The sequence below is a fragment of the Leptodactylus fuscus genome, chromosome 3, assembly GCF_031893055.1.
Source record: "Leptodactylus fuscus isolate aLepFus1 chromosome 3, aLepFus1.hap2, whole genome shotgun sequence".
Taxonomy (NCBI): Eukaryota; Metazoa; Chordata; class Amphibia; order Anura; family Leptodactylidae; genus Leptodactylus; species Leptodactylus fuscus.
The window spans coordinates 29,541,107-29,566,322 of NC_134267.1; the positions used below are offsets into that span (position 1 = coordinate 29,541,107).

Here is a 25,216-nt window from a genome sequence, read left to right on the forward strand (position 1 = left end):
AAGAATATAACTACTATAATACTACTCCTGTGTACAAGAATATAACTACTATAATACTGCTCCTGTGTACAAGAATATAACTACTATAATACTGCTCCTATGTACAAGAATATAACTACTTTGTGTATATTCAGTGATAATCTCCTTGCCTTCTTTATTTACATGGTTGCGGTGCTGGGTTTATCTTGGCGGTATACATTTATCTATAGACTGTGCATTGCTCTTATGTCAGCCTCTCTCACACCTAATGAGAACTTTCCCGTCGCTGATGATTCGCTTCAATTGATTTTCTAATTACCTAATTACAGGTGGATAATCTGCGTGTGTAGTGTGATCTGTGTCCTGGGCGGCATGGAGCTGGTGAATAGCGGGAAACGGCGCTGTAATGAGCGGCCGGCCGTGAAATGAGACATAATATTAGCGCGGGCCGAGGACACTTCTCTTCCTAATTGCTTTCTTTGCCATCTATTGTCATCTGTCTTATTTACCAGAGGCGACCTGAAAGTGACGGGAGCCAGCGGGCCCTGAAGGTTATGGGCCCCATAATATCAGGCTCAGGTTAGTGGAGTATATACTGTACAGGAGGACACCCCACCTGGAGCCTGAGAGAAGCCAGTTGAAAAAGAGAGATCCCCTTAAGTCGTAGACCCTAAGGTATGTTGACATTAAGCTTTTCTCTGCTATAGAAATCCAAGGATGCGAGTTATAACCCCCTCACAGGCCCAAACCTCCAGGGGTCCTGACACTGACTCCTTGTTTACCCAAGAATACTGATAATAACACCCACTCTGTTACCAAGTAACCCCTTCTCTTACCTAAAACACCAGTTATGTTGTCTTTAACCTCTTCACTGTCCTAGACCACCAGATATGCTGACATTAACTTCTTCACTGCCTTAGACCACTAGGTATACTGACATTAACCTCTTCACTGCCCTAGACCACTAGGAATGCTGTCATTAACCTCTTCACTGTCCTAGACCACCAGGTATGCTGACATTAACCTCTTCACTGCCCTAGACCACTAGGAATGCTGTCATTAACCTCTTCACTGTCCTAGACCACCAGGTATGCTGACATTAACCTCTTCACTGCCCTAGACCACTAGGTATGCTGACATTAACCTCTTCACTGCCCTAGACCGCTAGGTATGCTGACATTAACCTCTTCACTGTCCTAGACCACGAAGTATGCTGACATTAACTTCTTCACTGCCCTAGACCACCAAATATAATGACATTAACCTTTTCACTGCCCTAGACCACAAGGTATGCTGACATTAACCTCTTCTCTTCCCTAGTACAGGAATACTAATAATAACACCCCTCTATAGCTCTACAGACTTTAACCCCTTCTTTTATCTTGGCCACATGGGATACTGATGTTAACTCTTTCTCTTACCTAAACCACCAGGGATTAACCCCTTCTCTTTGCCAGACCTCATTCATTAATCATCCATTACTCTTCACATCCTTAGTCCACCAATAGTGCTGATAATAATTCCTCCCCCAGCCCACCAGGGGTGTACACAATAATCTCTACTCTGCCCAAGACCAGTACTCTGGATTTTAACATGAACATTACAATTTTGTGCTTTCACGGACAGTACATGAATCCCTTTATGTAGATGTGACATGTTTGTGCCTGCTATATAACGTCTAAGGCACTACCTGGCAATATTCAAATCAATCTCCAGCTTGCAAATCGCCCAGGACACTACAAAGGCTTAGATGTATTGGTTGAGTTATAGAAAGTAGCAAAGCACAACAGTGCTCCCCATGTGAGAGGGCCCCTCAGCCTCTGGGCCCCAGAGAAGAAGCCATGTCTATGACTCATATACTATGGTGTAGAGAAGATAGAAAAAGTCTGACTCAAGCAGTGATCCCCAGGAGCTGGATCCCTACAAAAGTCCTCAGGACAGCAGTCTCTATAAGCTCCTGGTGGTCACGTTGCCAGCATCCGCAGTCTTCACCAGTCCCCTGCAGTGGCCAGTCAAAACTATTGGCGGAACTGGCTACTAGCTGCTTCTCCCAGCAACGTGCCCTAAGTGATTCTCCATTCCCATCTCCACAGCGTTCGTTTACTCCTGCTCGATGGGACCTAGTCCAGCACCTCTGGCAGTTTCACTTACTTACTGCTTCTGATAAGAACAGATACTACACTTGATCTTAGCCATAAGGCCGAGAAGTGACAAAGGGATGCTGTACCCTTTTGGGATGCCCCCCATCGGTCGTTTGGAGGTGAGGCCTGTAATGGGCTTCCCTCCTGTCTTCTTGGTGACCTGCCCTGGGTCGACTGGGGCAGGCGCTGGTACTTGATCTGAGTCCAGGAGTAACCCTACAAATTGTACAGCGCTGCGGAATATGTTGGCGCCATATAAATAAAATGTATTATTATATTATTGTATTATCCCAGGTGGTGGCAGCCCAGGGAGAAACTGGACGACTGGTCAGTCCTTAGTACCCTAGGTGGTGACAGCCCAAGGGGAAACGGACGTGTTAGAACTTTCTGCTTCGGTAGTTTGTCCGCTGGTACTCAACACCGCTCCGTACCTTTTGGACCTTGTGGGGATGAGTAAGTCAGGAAGGATTATTTCGGGAAATCTCAATCAACACCTTGGAGCCGCTTCACTTTTCTCTTTCTGTGGTAACCTGAAGAAACATTAGGGACATCTGGGATTCCATCTGCGTGACACCAGAATTGGGAACATCTGAAGTGCTTCGTATCGGGCGACTGGCGCAACACATGAGATATTTATAGATACGCCACTTTATATACTTATTACAAACTTCTCTTACCTCACATTGAACTTTCGTTATAATTTATCCCTTTAAAGATCGCTTCATGTTTTATTCTGAGTCGCTTTAACAACAGAAGACGCTTCAGAATAGTGAATAAAGTGAGAGGACATGAGGATTAGATGCAGCGGACAGACAAACATTTGGGGGGTACATATATAGTTTAGCTTGTTGTCCCTCCATGCCAGTTTAGTGGCTAGACACTTCCGGTGCGGTAACTTGTGCTCAGATATCTCCTCCTCCCCTCTCTTTTACTCTGGTCTCTCCTCCTTCCTCCTCCCCTCCTTTTTACTATGGACTCTCCTCTTCCCTCTTTCCCTCAGTTCTGACCCCTCGGGGTGAACTCCAGCCACCAACCAATAAGTTCCGGACAAGGCATCCGCATTGCCTTGCAGTTTCCCAGCTCTGTGCTCCACTGTGAATTTAAAGTTCTGTAGTGACAAGAACCACCCTGGCATTCTTGTCCTTGGTCCTGCTCATCCAAGTGAGGGGTGAGTGATCGGTCACTAGGCGGAACTGCCTCCCAAGCAGATAGTACCTCAGGACCTCTAATGCCCATTTTATGGCCAGACACTCCACTATGCTGTAGTTCTTTTCTGCTGGCATGAGTTTCCTGCTCAGGTAGGTGACCGGATGTTCTTCTCCATTCACCTCCTGAGACAGGACACCTCCCAGCCCTACATCTGACGCATCCGTCTGGACCACAAACTCCCTCCTAAAGTTGGGCGTAATGAGGACAGGAGATCCACACAAGGCCACCTTTAGCGCCTGAAAAGCATTTTCGGCCTGGTCATTCCACTGCACCAAAACAGACTTTTTACCCTTTAGAAGGTCCGTCAGGGGAGCAGATACCGTGGCAAAGTTGGGTATAAACCGCCTGTAATACTCAACTATGCCCAGGAATGACCTAACTTGTTTGGTGCCCAGAGGTCGAGGCCATTCCCAGATAGCGTCGACCTTGTTGACCTGGGGCTTGATTATGCCATGGCCGATCATATATCCCAAATAGCGTGTCTCCTCCATCCCCAAAGCACACTTTTTGGGGTTGGCAGTCAGGCCAGCTGCTCTCAACGAATCCACTACAGCTTGTACCTTGGACAAATGACTCTCCCAGTCATTGCTAAAAATGATGATGTCATCCAGATACGCTGAGGCGTATTTTCTATGAGGTTTCAACACTATGTCCATTAACCGTTGGAATGTAGCTGGAGCCCCATGGAGCCCAAACGGTAACACGACATAGTGAAAAAGCCCCTCAGGGGTGATAAAGGCAGTCTTTTCTTTGGCGCTATCTGTCAGGGGTACCTGCCAATATCCCTTAGTGAGATCAAGCGTGGAGAAGTACCGGGCCCCTCCCAGTCTCTCAATAAGTTCGTCTACCCGAGGCATGGGATAGGCGTCAAACTTAAACACCTCATTTAGTTTCCTTTAGTCATTGTAGAAATGCAATGTCCCATCTGGTTTGGGAACTAGAACAATAGGACTGGCCCATTCACTTTTGGACTCCTCGATGACTCTCAATTTCAGCATTTTCTGCACCTCCCCTGAAATGGCTTTATCGGCGAGCCTCGGGGACTCAGTAAGGCCTCATCTGTACTTTCACATGGGGCTCAGTAACAATATCATGTTTGATTAGGCATGTACGCCCAGGTTGCTCAGAGAACACATCTGTATTCCTAACTGCAAACTCTTTGCATTCTTGTTGCTGGCTTTTTGTGAGGGTCTCTGATATTCCTACCCCTGCTACTACCTCTGCAGTCCCAACTACAGCCTTTGGGGATTTCACGGGAGACAGTTTAGCTGGAGACGTTTCTGTAAGCAGACTCTCCTGGTTCCCTGTAAGCAGACTCTCCTGGTTCCCTGTAAGCAGACTCTCTTGGTTTAGTGTAAGCAGACTCTCTTGGTTCCCTGTAAGCAGACTCTCTCTGTCTTTCCACGCCTTTAGCAGGTTTACATGATAAACCTGTTCAGGTTTTCTCCTACCTGGCTGATGAACCTTGTAGTTCACTTCCCCTATCTTTTCCATTACCTCATAGGGGCCTTGCCATTTGGCAAGAAACTTACTCTCCACTGTGGGAATGAGTACAAGTACTCGGTCACCAGGTTTAAAGGTCCTTACCCTTGCTGACTTATTGTAAACACGGCTTTGAGTCTTTTGGGCCTCCTGCAGATGTTCTCTAACCATGGACATGACTGCCGCTATCCTGTCCTACATACCAGCAATATGTTCAATAACACTTTTGTGGGGGGTGGGTTCTTGCTCCCACGTCTCTTTGGCGATGTCCAAGAGACCCCTAGGATGTCTGCCGTAAACCAACTCGAAAGGGGTAGCCTGCAGTGGAAGCCTGCGGTACCTCACGGTTGGCAAACATCAAATAGGGTAACAAAACATCCCAATCTTTTCCATCCTTGCTTCCATCTTTCACCACCTTTTTCAGCATATTTTTTAAGGTTTTGTTAAACCATTCTACTAACCTGTCTGTCTGGGGATGGTAAATAGATGTACGCAACTGTTTGATATTAAAAAGTTTACACAATTCCCTGGTGACTTTAGACATGAACAGGGTACCCTGATCTGTGAGGATCTCCTTGGGTAGTCCCACTCGGCAAAACATGGCGAACAACTCTTTGGCTATCAATTTTGCTGACGTGTGCCGTAGAGGGATGGCTTCAGGATATCGGGTAGCATAGTCCATGACTACCAGAATATGCTGATGCCCTCGAGCGGACTTAACTAAAGGACCTACCAAGTCCATGGCAATCCTTTCAAAGGGCACCTCAATAATGGGCAGAGGTACCAGGGGGCTTCGAAAATGTGCCATGGGGGCATGCAACTGACACTCTGGACATGTTTCACAAAACACTTTAACCTCATGATATACCGCCGGCCAATAAAAACACTGCAATATGTCCAGCGTTTTTGTGGCACCTAGGTGACCCCTAGCATATGTTTATGTGCCAACTCCAACACCGTCCGGCGATAAAGCTGGGATACCAGTAACTGCTCTAAGGTCTCGCCTCGCACCCTGTCAACTCGGTATAACAACTCCTGGTTGACAACCATGCGGGGGAACACCTCATCAGCGCCTGGATGCTGAGACACACCATTGATAACACTAACATTTTCCCAGGCCCTTTGCAGAGTGGGATCCTGGTGTTATGCAGTGCCAAAGTTGTCATGAGACACTTTCAAATCTGACATCTAAAGTTCAGTACCAGCCTCCTCGGCTCTACTGCCATTACCTCTAGGGGAGACATAGAGCCACAATCCTCTTTTAACATGATCACCCCTACGGCAGGAACCCTAGAGTCTTGGTCATTAGGTTCAGGCTCAAGGACTTGACCAGACAACACTTGTGGTATTCTTGGAGTTAAATCCCTTGACCCTTGCTTTCCCCGCCACAGAGTCCAAAATAGGGGAAAGTCCCGTCCCAGAATGAGGTCATGGGGCAAGTTCTTAACAACCCCTACCTCATGTCGGCTCTCTCCACAGGAGGTCTGGATGGAGACAATCATGGTTGGGTAGTCCCTTATATCTCCATGTATGCACAGGACCCCGACTGTGCGTCCAGTGACAGTCCCGTGGTCAACATAGTTCCCATTAACAAGGGTCACCCGACTGCCAGAATCCAGTAGTGCCACCACTAAGCACCCAGCCACGGTCACCTGGCATAGGTGGCGCTCATCAACAGTGTTTGGTGTGGCAGCAGTGTATACAAGTGCAGCATAGAGGGACACCCTCCGACCCAGGCTGCAGTCCATGGGTTCAGTGGCATGGGGACAATTAGCCGCAACATGGCCCGGCTTGTGGCACTCCCAGCAGATGACAGTCCTTCTCCCCTGGGTCACTACCTTATCCTGGGGAGCCCGAGATACATTGGCCCTCTGGGCCTTGGGAGTTTGTGGGATTTGGGGGAGCCCCTTCCCAAGGGACTGTGTAACGCAGTATCACTCTACCAACTCCACCAATGCTTTTGCGTTTCTTGGGTCACCATGCCCAACCCATCTCTGGATCTTACCCGGTAAAGACCTCAGGTACTGGTCTACGACAGCCCGGTCCACAATCTGCGCTGGGGTCAATGTCTCTGGCTGGAGCCACTTCCAGACAAGTTGTACAAGGTGGTGCATTTGTGACCTTGGTGGTAACGCCTCTTGGTATTCCCAATCATGGACTCTTTGAGCCCGGACATTCTGGTCCACACGCAGTCGGGCCAGGATCTCTGCCTTCGTGCGAAGGGAATCACATGCATCCTGTTCACTCAGGTAAAAATAAGCTTGCTGGGTCTCAGCAACTAAGAAAGGAGGCAATACCTCTGCCCACAGCTGCGGTGGAAGCCTCTCACGGGTGGCCACTCTTTCAAACCCAGTCAGATAGGCCTCTACATCGTCCTCTGACGTCATCTTGGTCAACGCTTTACGGACCTCTTTCCTGGCATCCCGCTCTGGTTTTGCTGGGTCGGCCTTTTGCTGAGCAGCCAGCAACATGGACATCTGCTTGGCCAAAAGACGGTTGGTCTCCTGTTGTGCTGCATTAGCTTGCTGCTGCTGCTGACAGGCCTCTGCATGTCTCTGCTGCAACAGCCTGTTAGCCTCTTGTTGCGCTGCAGTAGTCTGCAAGTTTCAGCTGTGACTGCTGGTTAGTCTCTCGCAGTACTGCAGTGACCTCTGCATGTCTCCTGTTAGTCTCTTGTTGCACTGCAGTAACCTCTGCATGTCTCTGCTGATGATGATGATTAGCCAGTATCAGCTGTTTCACAATCTCTTCCATAGCTGTGGCTTTCTATCTCAGCTTGTGTATGTCTCACTGCACTTATGCCTGCATCCGAAGCACCATATGTGGGGAATCGCTCAGGTAGATGCTTGTAGCAGTGCAGGAAACAGGGACACAGACACTGGATTGCACACAAGTTCAGGCTTTATTCACATGTAACGCATACACTGCTTTTGCAAAGCCACAGGATAAACAAAACGAAATCCTTCTCGGCTGAGAAAACTAACTTAAATGTAAGGAAACTTTTCCCTGACTATACAGGAGACTGGCTACCAGTCTCCCACCTTGGCAACAACAACGGGTGGCACAGTACCTGCTTTGGAGGTCCGGTCTGGACAGGTAAATTCTGTCTGTGTGGTACAATGAGGTAGGGGGCCTCAGACAAAAAACGTGGGTTGGGGGTTTGAGTGTCCTTAGGGTCTTGTCGTTCTTGTTTAGGGCATGTGGGTATCAGTGAGTATGGTGTAGGGAGGTGATGGGGCTTAGTGGTCTTTTGGGTGGTGGGTTTAATAGTCCATGGGGGTTGGGGGGTTTGATAGTCCATGCGTCTCATCTTCCTCTTGTTTGGTGACAGCTAGACACGTATTGGGCAGCGATCTCCACAGTGGCCTCCTCTTCTCTCAGTAGGATGTAGAGTTTCCTCTTCTCGTCTGCAGATGTGAAGTCTGGCATGTGAGCAGAGAGTCTTTGGTAGTAGACAGACCTCACAGCTGAGTATTTGGTGCAGTATAGCAGGAAGTGCTGGCACAGTCTGTTCTCCCGTGGTTTGTCGGACTGTCTGTGCCGCCCTTTTTCGATCTCTAGGTTGTGGGCGCACAGTCTGTACCAGCTCAGGGCTTGTCTGTGTTTGGGGTGGCGTATTCTCTCCAGGTAGGGGGCAATGATGTAGTTCCTTTGCAGTGACTGGTAAACGGTCAGTTTCTTGGAGTTATTTATTTAGTTTCTCCATCCTTCGATGTACCGCTCTCTGTTTGCCTCTGTGGTCACCTTTATTTGGGCCTTGGTAATCATCTGTTGGTGTTTTTGGTTTGGTGGTTGGCTGTTGTTTGGTTGGGGGGTGTCGGGTTTGCTCAGGTCTCTGTTGTGGCTTAGCCATGCTTGGTAGGAGTCGGGGTTGCTCCCCTGAGTGTGCGCCTGGAAAGCTCTTCTGTATGGTGAGCCATAGGGGGAGTCTGCCTAGCTCTGCCCTGCAGGCCATGTTGGAGGTGTTGCGGTGGACATGGAGCAGGTATTTGCAGAACTCCAGGTGGAAGGTCTCTATTGGGCTGGAATCCCACTTTGACTGGTCTGGGTAGGTGGCTGGGCCCCAAACCTCACTGCCATAGAGAAGGATTGGAGCGATGACTGCGTCAAATATCTTCATCCAGACCCTCACCGGTGGTTTGAGGTGGTACAGTTGTCTTCTGATGGCATAGAAGGTTCTGCAGGCTTTTGCTTTCAGGGTTTCTGTTGCTGTTTTGAAGCTTCCTGATTAGCTGAGCTCCAGCCCCAGGTAGGTGTAGCTGTTGGTTTTCTCCAGTGTGAAGCCGTTCAGTGTGAATTGAGGGGTGGGGGCTTTGTTGTGGCCCTTCTTCTGAAATACCATGACTTTGGTTTTCTTGTGGTTGATGGGTAGGGCCCATGTGGTGCTGAATTTTTCCAGCACTGACAGGCTTTCTTGGAGGTCTTTCTCTTACTCTGGTCTCCCCTCCTCCCGTTTTTTTTAGGGCTCGTTCACACGGAGTAAACGTGGCGCGCAATGTGCCACGTGTACGGGACGTTTGCTCTAACGCGACCGCAAACATGCACCGTCAAAATCGCAGCGCAAACGTCCCGTACACGTGGCGCATTGCGCGCCAGGTTTACTCCGTGTGAACGAGCCCTTACTGTGGTATATCCTTCTCCCTCCTCCCCTCTCTCTTACTCAAGTCTCCATTGTACAAGCATACTGTGTCTATGGCTTCAGGATGCCTCTCATGGAGATCACATCTCTATGTGGATCATAATCATTAAATAACTAATACGAAGCAAAACAAGGCCAGGAGAATCCTCAGCTGGGATGAGTTGTGTGAATGAGGCCCTAGGGATATATATAATATGTCTGCTGGGAATGTCACTGGCACATACACCAAAAGTAGGGCGCAAACATAATGTGAACAGAGCCTTAATGAATCAATATACAGTAGAGCGACCCTAGAGAATAGGAAGCTGAGCCACGTGTGATTCTTCTGATTTCTCATCAGATCTTCAGCATTTTGTTGTAGACGATGATGACTAAATACTGGACACTAAATACTGAGCCGAATGATAAAACCTTACAGACATTCATGTATGGAGTATTCTTATGGTAACCTGCAATACGATGGATACGCGAGTTCCCCCATTATGTATTTCACATTAGGGAACCTAAGATTTATCTAAAGGGGCTGTATAGGTTGATGAAAGAGACCTTTCTCAGAAACAGCGCCCCCCTTGTCCATGGGCTGTGACTAGCATTGCAGTTCATCCATTAAAGTGAATAAAGATAAATTGTAATACCAGGCACAACCTAATGAACATGGGGGCACTGTTTCAGGGAAAAAGACATATTATACAGTCTATCCCCATAGGGGTCCAGCTCTTCAGGACAACAGAGCTAACCAGTGAGTCGACATGTCATCCATGGACCGCGATGCACTAACGTAGTTCGTGTTTGACAGCTTTATCAGAAATCCAGATTTATCTGTTTCTAAGTTTTATTTTCTCTTTTCATTAAAGTCTTTTTATGTTGATTAATTTAGAAAGATAAAATTCTAATTAAATTCAGTTTCATTCAGTTCTGTAATTCAGTATCAGACAAAACGGGAAACATGAAAAGATTCTCCTGTGCTTGGACTTCCCGCTGTGAGAGGAGAAGGAGGAGCGGAGTCATGCACAGTCTGGGTGAGAAAGTGTTAACATGCCTGCCATGGACTATTACTGCAGATCTGGGCCGGCTGCCTCCCATCACCCACTGACCTGAGTGCCTTATAATTTAGGACATTGTGTAATAAAGACACAGTCACTCACCATTAACCCCTTAAAGGGATTCTATGATTAAAAAGCACGTTTTAAACTAAACACGTAGGAATAGCCTTTATAAAGGGTATGCACAGTCAGCGGCTCCATCGGCCATTTTGTGGTGGTCTCATGTAAGAGGAGAATGACCAACGGAGCAGAAGAAAGGGGGCACTGGAATGGATGACAACACTGTGCTCAGAGTACAGGGAAATGCCCCCTGTCCTTTCTGAAGACAATGAAGAAAAATTCAAAAATGGTGGCGTGGACCTTCAAGATAAAGAGGTAATAAACCTACTAATATTATAAATGTAAAAGTTTGAATATTTGCGTTTGTTACTCAATCACGCAAAAACAACTGAACAGATTTGGATGAAATTTGGCACATAGATAGATTGTAACCTCGATTAACACATAGGCTTCTTTTTATTCCGATAAATGATATGGCTTCACGACTGTTATGAATTTATGTTCATATGCTATATTATACTGCTCTTGCCTGTAGCTTTATCTCAGTTAATTGGAATTTGCTGATAAAGCCAGGTATGTAAACACACACATAACACTAAGTCCATTGTGTACAAGTATTTGCATATTATCTGATCTTCTCTAGGCTGACACACTGCATGGGAAAACCACCTTTAATGCAAATTGGTAGTTTCCCAATTTTAAACATCCCAGGAAAAAGAAAATCTAATTTGTCACAAAGTTCTCAAAAAACGAGAGCTATGAAGGTAGCCAGAAGTCAACAGAGTTCTCCTCAAGTGGAACCGAAGAGGATTAAGGAAGCTAGGCATCAAGAAGCGCTTAGAGCATCTGAAACGCCGGAGTAAGCAGATAATTGACACCAACACATTCATTATATGGCGTCCCAGTCAGCTGCTGAGATGCCGGAACAATCCCAGGCACGGTGTGAGGAACAAGTACAGTGGCAGGCCACCTTGAGAACTGGTGAAATGCTGGAACAGGTGGATCATCGATGCCAACAACACGCTCATTATATGGCGTCCCAGCAAGCTGCTGAGATGCTGGAACAATCACAGGTGCGTCACGACAAACAAGTTTAGCAGCAGGACAGCTTGAAAGCTGCCAAAACGTTAGAGCAGGCGAACCATCAAAAGCAGCAATTTGCTGAATATAGGCGGATCACCGACGCCAACAACACGCAGACGAAGTCGCGGACAGAGGCTAGTAATTAAATAAGCCAATGAATCTCCAGAACCAAGGTAATGGTGTTGAAAATTAGTAGTTGCAATAAATAAAACAAAATACAAGAAAAAATAACACACACAAAAATAATCTATTCATATTAATAAAAAAAAATCACAAAAAACAAAAACAAAAAAAGGGTTAAAAAAAGCATGAATAAAATATATAAATTCATTAGCTAAAAAACTGTAACAATTGATTGGATTTTTATTTGTCTTTCCATCAGGAGAAATCATGGCCAGTAAGGTTGGAGCTGCGGTCAGCACAGAGGGCTTCATCACGTCACATGTACGGAACATTCCGATAGTTGTTCTTGGAAACGTCTTTGCATCATTATTGACAATTACTGCGGATAATCTGCCAGAAATGAGCCTCGGAGGGTTTGGAAGTGTTTTGGCTGAAAACCTGAAGCTTGTACAATAAAATTGATGATGTTGCATCAATAAGCCAAACAGTTTCTCTGCGTCTACTAGAGCGCGGCCACAAACACAAGGTAATATACGAGCAAACAACACGAGGGCCGTAAATCTACAGCACGACTTCCACAAGTACAACTACAACATTCCAATCACTACTGGAGGGGAAATATTCAGAATATCACACATTTATCTTATTGACCAGACGATAACGGAGATTTCCACTAAATTCAAGAGATCACAAGATAATACATTAAGAAATACTCGAGAAACAGCAGAAAGTGCAAAAAGATGAAACTCTGTAAAAAATAATAATAATATTAGATGCAGCAAGAATGAACTAATGGCGGTGATATCAATGTGTAACTATGTGCTACAATGTGATACTGAACCCTGAGAACGTACTCCATATGTCCTCTAGTTCTCCAAGAATAGACTAAAAAACATAGCAACAAAAATACAGAAACCGTCTGATAGCAACATATGGGATGGTGACTAAGAAATGTATCAAGTGAGGCAAAGCTACATTAACTTTGCCAGCATAATAGGAAGTATTATACAAATTATATTCTTGTACATAGGAGTAGTATTATAGTAGTTATATTCTTGTACATAGGAGGTAGTATTATAGTAGTTATATTCTTGTACATAGGAGGTAGTATTATAGTAGTTATATTTTTGTACATAGGAGCAGTATTATAGTAGTTATATTCTTGTACATAGGAGTAGTATTATAGTAGTTATATTCTTGTACATAGGAGGTAGTATTATAGTAGTTATATTCTTGTACATAGGAGCAGTATTATAGTAGTTATATTCTTGTACATAGGAGTAGTATTATAGTAGTTATATTCTTGTACATAGGAGGTAGTATTATAGTAGTTATATTCTTGTACATAGGAGGTAGTATTATAGTAGTTATATTTTTGTACATAGGAGCAGTATTATAGTAGTTATATTCTTGTACATAGGAGTAGTATTATAGTAGTTATATTCTTGTACATAGGAGGTAGTATTATAGTAGTTATATTCTTGTACATAGGAGCAGTATTATAGTAGTTATATTCTTGTACATAGGAGTAGTATTATAGTAGTTATATTCTTGTACATAGGAGGTAGTATTATAGTAGTTATATTCTTGTACATAGGAGTAGTATTATAGTAGTTATATTCTTGTACATAGGAGGTAGTATTATAGTAGTTATATTCTTGTACATAGGAGCAGTATTATAGTAGTTATATTCTTGTACATAGGAGTAGTATTATAGTAGTTATATTCTTGTACATAGGAGCAGTATTATAGTAGTTATATTCTTGTACATAGGAGTAGTATTATAGTAGTTATATTCTTGTACATAGGAGTAGTATTATAGTAGTTATATTCTTGTACATAGGAGTAGTATTATAGTAGTTATATTCTTGTACATAGGAGTAGTATTATAGTAGTTATATTCTTGTACATAGGAGGTAGTATTATAGTAGTTATATTCTTGTACATAGGAGCAGTATTATAGTAGTTATATTCTTGTACATAGGAGTAGTATTATAGTAGTTATATTCTTGTACATAGGAGGTAGTATTATTGTAGTTATATTTTTGTACATAGGAGTAGTATTATAGTAGTTATATTCTTGTACATAGGAGTAGTATTATAGTAGTTATATTCTTGTACATAGGAATAGTGTTATAGTAGTTATATTCTTGTACATAGGAGCAGTATTATAATAGCATACCTCCCAACTTTTGAAGAAGCAAAAGAGGGACAAAATGTGCGGCGCGCGTAGCGCGTTGTGGCAAATTTAGCCCCACCCACTTTTGTGTTGACTCCGCCCATTCTCATTAATTTTTCATATGCCCGCAAACAGTATAATCCTCCTACAGTCACCCGTAAATTATATGTCCCCCCTCTATCTCTCCCCCAGTTTTATGTCCCCTCCATCTCTGTCCCCAGATTCATGTCCTCCCATCTCTGCCCCCAGATTCATGTCCCCTCCATCTCTGCCCACGGATTCATGTCCCCCCTCCATCTCTGCCCCCAGATTCATGTCCTCTCCATCTCTGCCCCCAGATTCATGTCCTCTCCATCTCTGCCCCCAGATTCATGTCCCCACATCTCTGCCCCCAGATTCATGTCCCCTCCATCTCTGCCCCAGATTCATGTCCCCTCCATCTCTGCCCCCAGATTCATGTCCCCTCCATCTCTGCCCCAAAATTCATGTCCCTCCATCTCTGCCCCCAGATTCATGTCCCTCCACCTCTGCCCCCGATTCATGTCCCCCCTCCATCTCTGCCCCCAGATTCATGCCCTCCATCTCTGCCCCCAGATTTATGTCTCCACATCTCTGCCCCCAGTGTCATGCCGTCCTCTCCTTCATCTGCCCCCAGTTTCACGTACCACCTCAGTGTACACATTACACTTACCTTCTCCACGCTCCCTCGCCGCTCTCTGCGCGACTCTCTCTCTCTCACTCGCTCGCACACAGTTGTAGACGCGATGTGACGTCATCACATCGCGTCTACACAGCCAGTAGGCCGCGTGCAGTGGCAAAGCAAGGAGCTGAATTGTGACAGCTCCTTGCTTCAGCCGCGTATGTGTTCAACTCAGATCTGCGTCCTCTGAAATCGGGACATACCTCCCTCCAAACGGGACCGCGGGACACGTCACCGGAATCGTGAATGTCCCGCGGAAATCGGGACGGTTGGGAGGTATGTAATGGTTATATTCTTGTACATAGGAGGTAGTATTACCTTACCACTGAGACAAGGCCACCTGGGGCCAGATCACCTATCTTACCACCATGCCAGTGGTTTATCTGCCTGTGCTGTTCATCTGATGACCTCTTCTCTATTAGTCACACATTGGATTTACAGCATGTAAAGCATAAAGTATATTATGAATCAGAAAACATCCAAAGAATCAAAATAAAGTTTCTATACAATAAAGTTCTGTAAACCTCTTGATATTCTGCAAATAACTGCAGCTTTATTGTCTGCCCATTAGAGACGCAGGAAGTGCTGGGGGCATTTACTTTGTCTCTTTTTTTGCCTTTATGTGAAGCTCTTTGGTCAGAATCTTCATCGGTATAAAGTTTTCCGCTTATCATTCATGACAGCAGGGCAGAGAAATTAGGACCTGGAGCCGCTCAGTGGGCGCCCTCTGTGCCGCTGCCCTGATAACGCCGCAGACAGATGTTTTCATATTCGGTAGTCACAGATGCCGCCATATTAGAATAATCACAAGTCTGCACAAATACCTGACGCTGCCCGGAAATTCACTGCATGTTATGTATCAAGGAGGAATTCTGCACGCTCTCTATCTGATCGTCTACACAAGGAAAGGCCGAGGTCTGCAAGGAGGAAGATTGTAAGAATCCGAAAAAATCGGAAATGATAAAGTAATGAAAAGGACTATTATTGTCTGGTCTGGGATCTGAATCACTTTAGTATCTGATCTGAATGTCTGAGTTACTTCTCAATCTGATCTGGGGGTCTGAGTTACTTCTGCATCTGATCTGGGGTCTGGATCGCTTTAGTATCTGATCTGGGGTCTGAGTTACTCCTCAATTTGATCTGAGGTCTGGATTACTTTAGTATCCGATCTGGTGTCTGAGTTACTTCTCAATCTGATCTGGGGTCTGGATTGCTTTAGCATCTGATCTGGTGTCTGAGTTACTTCTCAATCTGACCTGGGGTCTGGATTGCTTTAGCATCTGATCTGGGGTCTGGATTACTTTAGGGGTTTAGTTTCTTAGGGTTTAGTAATTTTCAGATCTGTTCTGGAGTCCGGGTTACTTCTGGGGCTGTTCTGTGGACTGTATTTCTTTTGCGATTTGCTTTAAGTTACTTTTTGGGTCTTTTCTGTATTGTGAATCGCTCTGGGATCTGATCTGGATTCTAAATCACTATGGGGGTCTGATCTAAGGTCTAAATTACTTTGGGGGTCTGTCCTGAAGTCTGAAATACTTCTGAATCTACTCTGGGATCTAAAATTGGATCTGAATTACTTTGGAGTCTGAATTACTTTTGGGTCTAATTTGGAGTCTCCATTATTTTTGGATCTGATTCGGGATCTCAATGACTTTTGGGTCTGATTCGGGATCTTAATTACTTCTGGATCTCATTTAGGATCTCTGTTATTTTTGGGTCTTATTTGAGGTCTGAGTTACTTTTGGGTCTGATCTGGGTCTGATTAATTTAGATGTCTGGTCTGGAGTCTGAAACAATAATTTATGGAATTTCTACATTTTCTACTTCTCCTAGCATGGGGCCTCATTAACATTCACAAAGGTTAGGCAAATATTTGAGGGTGAGAGAATCACTTAGACATTTGGTACAAGCTGCAGACCATTGTTATGACCATTAGTGGGGTCCACCCTTAGAAACCTCGCTATCAGTTTTTCTGAGCTGCAACAGATCCATATAATTTAACTCTTGCTATAGACCCTTACTTCTAAAGATCAGCACCGGCCCATTGGTGACATAGTGTATAAGTAATGCTGAGAAATAAGGTGCTACATCATGAGACTATTCAGCCACCCTAACTATTAGTAGTCATTGTAAAGCAGGGTCTCATTTTGGCTCTTGCTATGGGGACCAAATGTGCTGCATCCCCTGCTTGTAGAGCTCCGCTTGCAGGAAATACAGAGATATTACGTGTTCTTCCAGGTAGTTTCCATTATATCATGGGTTTTATTATTCTTCACACTGGGGTAACACATGGTGGGCCACCACCATCAGCGCGCAAGGTCAGTTGTGAATCATTGTGGAGAGTAAGGGATGAGAAGGTGATCACAGATCCAGATTTACAGTAGAATCTAAGACGAAGGTAATGGCCTGACCTCGGGGACACATCAGGACTGGAAGATGAAATTATGCTTAGATAGACAAAAGGATGTGCAGATCATTCATTCTGGAGCAGTGACAGTCTGTCGCAGGGTCTCAGAGAGATCAGGTTCTTCTTCTATACACTATAGAGGCAATAGTAAGAGATGAGAAGGAGCTGACTTGACCCATCCTTTCTCTAAGATCTAAGAGTAGTACTAGGCTTCTCTTCACCTAGTGCATCAATTCAGCTTACAGACTTGAGCTAAATTCACACAGCCATATTGAACTTTGTCAGCATGTACGTCCCATATCTAAATACCTTGGCTGAGGCAGAAAGGGTAGATGGTAACTGCCCCACCAGCAGCACTAGATACACCCCTAGTGCTGATGTGATACTCCCCTCATTCAGACTATGGATTTCTTCTTCTCAGTGTTTGATCCTTTGTAGGATCTATGCAAGCAAAGAAGGACAAGAAGTGCCACCTACAATACAGTCACACCCCTCTCGATGTAGTAGTACCTACCCCTGAATTAGCCTGTTTCTACCACAGACCCCCAGTGACTGATGCAGATTCTTGTGGCCCATGGGGTTGTATTGATGTTCTTCTAGAAAGTAGAATTTATAGCACACCCTTTAATCAAATAAGGTCGTGATCTGGAGTCTAGAAATTGAGAAGCTACAACAATTGAGAAGCTTCAACAATCGAGTAGGAACAACAATCAAAAAGGAACAACAACCGAGAACTTACAACAATCGAGAAGGAAAAACAACCGAGAACCTACAACAATCGAGAACCTACAACAACCGAGAACCTACAATGATCAAGAACCAATGGCAATGAAGAAGGAACAACAACCGAGAACTTACAAAAATTGAGAACCTACAACAACCGAGAACCTACAACAATCAAGAACCTACGGTAATCAAGAAGGAACAACAACTGTGAAGCTACAACAGCCAAGAACCTACAACAATCAAGAACCCACGGTAATCAAGAAGGAACAACAACTGAGAACCTACAACAACCGAGAACCTACAACAACCGAAAACCTACAACGATCAAGAACCCACGGCAATCAAAAAGGAACAACAACCAAGAGCTTACAACAATCAAGAACCTACAACAATCGAGTAGGAAAAACAACCGAGAACCTACAACAATCAAGCACCTACAACAACCGAAAACCTACAACGATCAAGAACCTACGGCAATCAAAAAGGAACAACAACTGAGAACCTATAACAACCGAGAACCTACAACAATCAATAACCCACAGTAATCAAGAAGGAACAACAACTGAGTACTGACAACAGCCAAGAACCTACAACAATCAAGAACCCACGGCAATTAAGAAGGAACAACAACCGAGAACCTACAACAATCGAGAAGGAAAAACAACCGAAAACCTACAATCAAGAACCTACAACAACCGAGAAGATACAACAATTATGAACCAACGGCAATCAAGAAGGAACAACAACTGAGAACCTATAATAACCGAGAACCTACAACAATCAAGAACCCATGGAATTCAAGAAGAACATCATCTGAGAACCTTCAGCAATCAAGAACCTACAACAATCGAAAAGGAAAAACAACCGAGAACCTACAACAATCGAGAACCTACAACAACTGAGAACCTACTACAATTAAGAAGCTACAACCACTGAGAAGATGCAAGCTGCTCCTAAGTCATGTGGCTAAATAACAATCCCGTACAGCAGAGGATCCTCGGGCTGTGTAATGCTGCAGGACTGAAGCAGTTAATACATTTACATTCGGCGCAGGTTTTCTGTATCTTGACCATTTACAGCTCTTCACAAATTCATTTAACAGCAGAAAGGTCTCATGTTTGTCGATTGTTATCAAAAACTTATTATCCAGCTTGCAGACAAGCAATGTAAGAAGCGGTGGCGGAGATGGTGGCGGCGGTGGTCACTCAGGGGGAGCAGTCTCTTCTGTTTTAATGAGTTCCCAAAACAATGCTCAGCAAAGACAATCCTATAGCAGGTGGAAACCTCTGTATGGACATATATATATGTATACTGGTGAAGGAAGGACATACCTGTGTACATATATACTGCGCACTGCCACTGCTCATATATGCAGTGGATATTCCAGCCTGCAGTTGTCATGGTAACCTAGAGTCTCTTCTCATCGGTAACACGTTTGTCCTTCATTAAAAGTAATCCTATCCTCTTGTGGTATTCGCACTAAAACGAGTAATGTAAGAGACATAGGTTTCCCCAAAGACTGAGAGTGAAGGCAATTTTTGTTGTTTTGCTTTCCGTATGCCATTCACGACCATTGGTTCCAGACTTGTGTTGGGTTAGTTTAGGAGAATTGATAATTGATTCAATGTATTCTATAGACCCGACAAAATCTGCAAAATAAGAAATCTGGCAAATCAGGGAAAATTACTGACACCAGAGGTAATAAATTAGGTCGTGTGCCATGGGGGAAGGGGTTAAAAACGTTGTTCAAGGGGCTTTCTAGTGGATTACAAATTGAAATAAAGGGATCAGAATGGGTTAAAACTATAAGAAACTACAACACTATCTTAGAACCGGCACCAAGTCATTCATTCATCATGGTGCACTTGTCAAGAAAACACCTGTAAGAGAAGACCATCTGCATGAGAAGAACACTGTATGAGAAGACCATCTGTATGATAAAACCTCTTGTACAGTATGAGAAGACCATCTGTATAAGAAGACCATCTGCATGAGAAGACCATCTGTATAAGAAGACCATCTGCATGAGAAAGCCATCTGTATGAGAAGACCATCTGTATGAGAAGACCACTTGTATGAGAAGACCACCTGCATGAGAAAACCATCTGTATGAGAAGACCATCTGTATGAGACCACCCATATTAGATCACCACTTCTATGCAAAGAAGACCAGCTTGAGGGGAACACCTATAGGTGAAGACCACCTCTCTGTGAACATCACCTATTTGGGAAGACGACATCCATAAAAGGACCACGCTTACGAGAAGACCTCCCCTTATCCAGACTAGATTTCCTGAGATAGCTTTTCAGTTTCACCATCTTCACCACCTAGGACACCTTTGCATGCAGTTATGAGCGGACTTCTTACATGTTTATGTATATTAAGTGCATTCAGTGCTCTGTAGGGCATCACTAAGGGAATGTTTTACATATAAATCACATATTCTCTTTCTGAACGATTTTTATTTTCTGTTTGAGGATTATGTTTTTGCTTTCTGTAAATGTTAATACGGCGGCCATCTTGCAGTTTAGAGATTTGTGCTACAACAGTCACATGTACATAAGAAAACTGTTTTTGGAGGATAACTAACTGGCACGTATGGGAGAGTGTAGTGGGCATGCTCTGTGGTCAGTGTAGAAGTCAATGTGCAGAGAGGTGTGACCACTAGCTGATGAAGGGTGTATTGAGAGAGAGAGAGAGAGAGAGAGAGAGAGAGACAGTAGAAGTGAAGTTGTAGATTATCTGGTACTATCTATATACCTATATACTGGACAGCCCTGACCGTCACCAGGCTCGTCATTGCAATGCATTGGAAGCTGTATATATTGGTTGCATCTTCTACAGTACAGTTTGCAAATGCAATCTCTGTCTCTTGAGTCTGTTCCTGCCCTTCCAACCCCAGCCAGGGGCTCAATGAGGCTAAAGACCACCATAAGAGGCATCCCTGGAGAAACAACCCCCACCAGGGGATCAATGAGGCTAAAGACCACCATAAGAGCCATCCCTGGAGAAACAACTCCCACCAGGGGATCAATGAAGATTAAAACTAACACAGGAGGCACCCCTTGAGAAACAACCCCCAACCAGGGGCTCAGTGAGGCTAAATACCACCATAAGAGCCATCCCTGAAGAAACAACTCCCACCAGGGGCAAAATGAGGCTAAAGACCATCATAGGAGGCACCCTTGGAGAAACAACCCCCAACCAGGGGCTCAATGAGGCTAAAGACCACCATAAGAGGCATCCCTGGAGAAACAACCCCCACCAGGGGATCAATGAGGCTAAAGACCTCAATAAGAGCCATCTCTGAAGAAACAACTCCCACCAGGGGCAAAATGAGGCTAAAGACTATCATAAGAGGCACTCGTGGAGAAACAACCCCGACCAGGGGCTCGATGAGGCTAAAGGAGGCACACTTGGATAAACAACCCCCACCATCAGGTACCCTGTAGGACCCTCAGCAAAAGCCAACTCAAGAGGTGACTGGAGGAGACAGCCAAGAGTATTCTCCACCAGTGACTACTACTACTACTACTCTCATCTTCCAGATTGCCTCTAATGAGTTGCTGCACATGCTCTGTGCAGGGATACAGAGATATCAATTAGTTTTGGTGACTGCAGTGAAAACAGGAAAACTTTTTATCAAACATTTTGGAACCAGATATTAATTTGTAATGTATCGTCCATTATTGTCAATCCACCAGTCTAGCATCGAAAATTTGGCTGTTTTTGTAGTATTTTTGGGTTCGGTTGTGTCACTCACTCCAGGTTTACATTTTGCTCATAGACTTCTCTATCGAATTTTAGAAACACCAGAAAAGATATAAGAAGTCTGAGGGAGGCCTCATAAATATACATCAAAAAGTTCTGTTTTCACAGCACAAAAAGAATATTTTAGAAAACATCTTATCAAAAAACCTGAAACGATGTCCGATCCAGCCGGAAACTGACTGGCAAAAAGAGTTGGAATATTGCATGAAAAACTACAAAAAAAAAAAAAAAAAGATTTCCCAAAGATTTCCCGGACACCGTGTGGGAGGTGCCATCATTATGCTATAAAAAATACCGCAAGACCCCTCTGGAGATTTCAGCTCGATATATTCCGTAATGATAATAATAAAAAAACACAGAAAAAAAGAAAAACCCCTAAAATAAAAAGAGAGGAGATGAAGAGACGGAGTCTTGTGTAATGCTCGGGTCGGCTTGTTTTTACCCTTGGAAATTACCTGAGGGATCGTGTCTGATTCATGTGAACACAAAGCCTCAGTCTGTTCCTGCCATTCTCTTTCCAGCCCACGTCGCCGCTTATCTCCTCCAGATATGTTACTTTTTGTAAAAACACATCAACTGAAGAATAAAAAGGAATGGAAATTTTTAGGCTTCCAATTTTTCTGTGGGTGGATAAAATGTGTCAGATTTGCAAACAGAATAGCGAGCAGAATTGTGGAGCAGCGAGAAGATCTGGAGCCACTTTGGCTGATGTTCTAGATATGTGTGATGAATAGGGCCGAGGAGGAGGAGGAGGAGGAAATCCTCTCATCTCCTGACAGGCCATCACCTTCTACAGTCCATGGGGTAACCGGATATATATATATATATATATATATATATATATATATATATATATATATATATATATATAGCCGTACAGGTACATTTCGTGAAGGGTTAGTCAGACGTTTGTACTTTCACCCTACATATATGTCTTACACATCCCCTTTAATAGAGTGGTTTTCAGGTATTATAGTACAGTGAAATACAAGAAACTTGATATCTTTTTACAGAATAATGCTTCCTTCCCCAGGTGTCAGACTGCTCTCTTCCCATCACTCAGACTCTTAACTCTAACAACACTCATAGGCATATGAAGCCTCACACGCAGAAGTCTATGGAGAGGGAAGGGGGAGGAAGAGGCGGCGACTGCCAGCTAGTAAGTGATTTATTGCCTACGTGCTATCTTACAAGATATAATGAGATGAAAGAATGATCTTAGTTACATCATGTAGCAGAAACTCCAGAAACTGATATAAACCTAACCATCTGTGGGAAAGGCCATATTACATGACATCTATTACTACCATCCCGACTACTGCTGCCATCAATATTACTACTATCAACACTGCTACCACTACTACCCTGTTTCCCCGAAAATAAGACAGTGTCTTACATTAAAATTATCTTCCGAAATATATGACCTGTCTTATTTTGGGGGGGTGTCTTATGGAGCGGGGGACAATCGGCAGTCATGCCGGAGTGCCGGCATGACTACCAGTTGTAGGTGGTGCAAGAGGTGGTGGTGGGGAGGTATGCTAGTTACCTTCCCCATCTTCATAGCAGCGCTGGTGCTGCTGTTGGTCACGATGGTGGAAGTGGTTGGCGGGGCTTAGCAGAGATTAGTGAGGCTTCTGGCGGTTGTGCTGGAGAACCTCACTTAGTGGGCATTGCAGCCGGCTGAACGCTGTGCTCCGTGTGTACAGGAAAGCTGGCTGCCTCCTCTGCTGTGATACCACTGTTCCGGCTGCTGTGGGATGAGCTGGGAGAGTGGACTCCCCGCAGCATACGATGCTTTCCCAGCTCATCTTACAGCAGCAGTAACAGTGGTATCACAGCAGAGGCAGCAGCCGGCATACCTGTGCACACGGAACATCGTGCACAGTGTTCTGCCGGCTGCAGTGTTTTTGGGGATGTCTTATTTTCGGGGGGTGCCTTATATTAGGCAATTTTACAAAACCTCCCCCATGCCTTACTTTTGGGGGATGTCTTATTTTCGGGGAAACAGGGTATTACTGCCATCACTGTTACTACTATTACTACCGCTAATACTAGTACTATCGCCTCTTCTACTACTACCAAATGTCAGAGATCCGGTAAGCAGCGCAGTCTGGGACAGGATATCAGACCTGGAAAATAATGAGGTCACCGAGGAAGAAGAGATGGGACTGAGACTCTGAGACTTATATAACACTGAGAGGTAGATAACGCTGAGATATAGATAACCCTGAGGCGTAGATAACACCGAGCATCATCATCATCATCATTAATAATAATAATAATAGTAGTAGAGAACAATCATTAATAACAAGGAATTACACTAAATATTACTAATACTCATCATAATATTAATATTAACAACAAACAATTACCATCACTAGTCCAGCCCCAGCAATGACAGATATACCACTCTTTAACATGGGCCGTCCTCTGCTGCTGACTATACTACATTGCCCAGAGGACCCGAATGATCCAGAGCCAAGCAGTGGGGTGACCTGAGCCTTACAATGTAGATCAGTCCCCTCCAATCACCACTGCCCATTAATACTAACCTCAGTGCCATGTTACTCATATAGCATTGCACAAAATCCTCCTCAAGCTCCAGCACTATAGCTCTGCTGACCTCCATGTACTGACCTCCATGTACTGACCTCTATGTACTGACCTCAATGTACTGACATCTATGTACTGACCTCCATGTACTGACCTCAATGTACTGACCTCCATGTACTGACCTCTTTGCACTGACCTCTGTGTACTGACATCAATGTACTGACCTCTGTGTACTGACCTCCATGTACTGACCTCTATGTACTGACCTCCATGTACTGACCTCCATGTACTGACCTCCATGTACTGACCTCAATGTACTGACCTCAATGTACTGACCTCAATGTACTGACCTCAATGTACTGACCTCTATGTACTGACCTCTATGTACTGACCTCAATGTACTGACATCTATGTACTGACCTCCATGTACTGACCTCCATGTACTGACCTCCATGTACTGACCTCCATGTACTGACCTCTATGTACTGACCTCTATGTACTGACCTCAATGTACTGACATCTATGTACTGACCTCCATGTACTGACCTCCATGTACTGACCTCAATGTACTGACCTCAATGTACTGACCTCAATGTACTGACCTCTATGTACTGACCTCTATGTACTGACCTCTATGTACTGACCTCAATGTACTGACATCTATGTACTAACCTCCATGTACTGACCTCTATGTACTGACCTCCATGTACTGACCTCCATGTACTGACCTCAATGTACTGACATCTATGTGCTGACCTCTATGCACTGACCTCCATGTACTGACCTAAATGTTCTGACCTCTATGTACTGACCTCTGTGCACTGACCTCTGTATACTGACCTCTATGCACTGACCTCTGTGCACTGACCTCAATGTACTGACCTCTATGCACTGACCTCTATGTACTGACCTCAATGTACTGACCTCAATGTACTGACCTCCATGTACTGACCTCTTTGCACTGACCTCTGTGTACTGACCTCAATGTACTGACATCTATGTACTGACCTCTATGTACTGACATCTATGTACTGACCTCCATGTACTGACATCTATGTACTGACATCTATGTACTGACATCTATGTACTGACCTCCATGTACTGACCTCCATGTACTGACCTC

At 44.4% G+C, this 25,216-nt stretch overlaps 1 protein-coding gene and 1 pseudogene across 3 annotated transcripts in view; both read right to left on the reverse strand.

Moving 5' to 3' along the window:
• LRFN2 (leucine rich repeat and fibronectin type III domain containing 2) overlaps positions 1-25,216 on the reverse strand; it is a 287,210-nt gene that overhangs the window by 113,437 nt on the left and 148,557 nt on the right. The gene's annotated exons all lie outside the window — the stretch shown is intronic.
• Positions 2,092-2,191, reverse strand: LOC142198744 (U2 spliceosomal RNA; annotated as a pseudogene).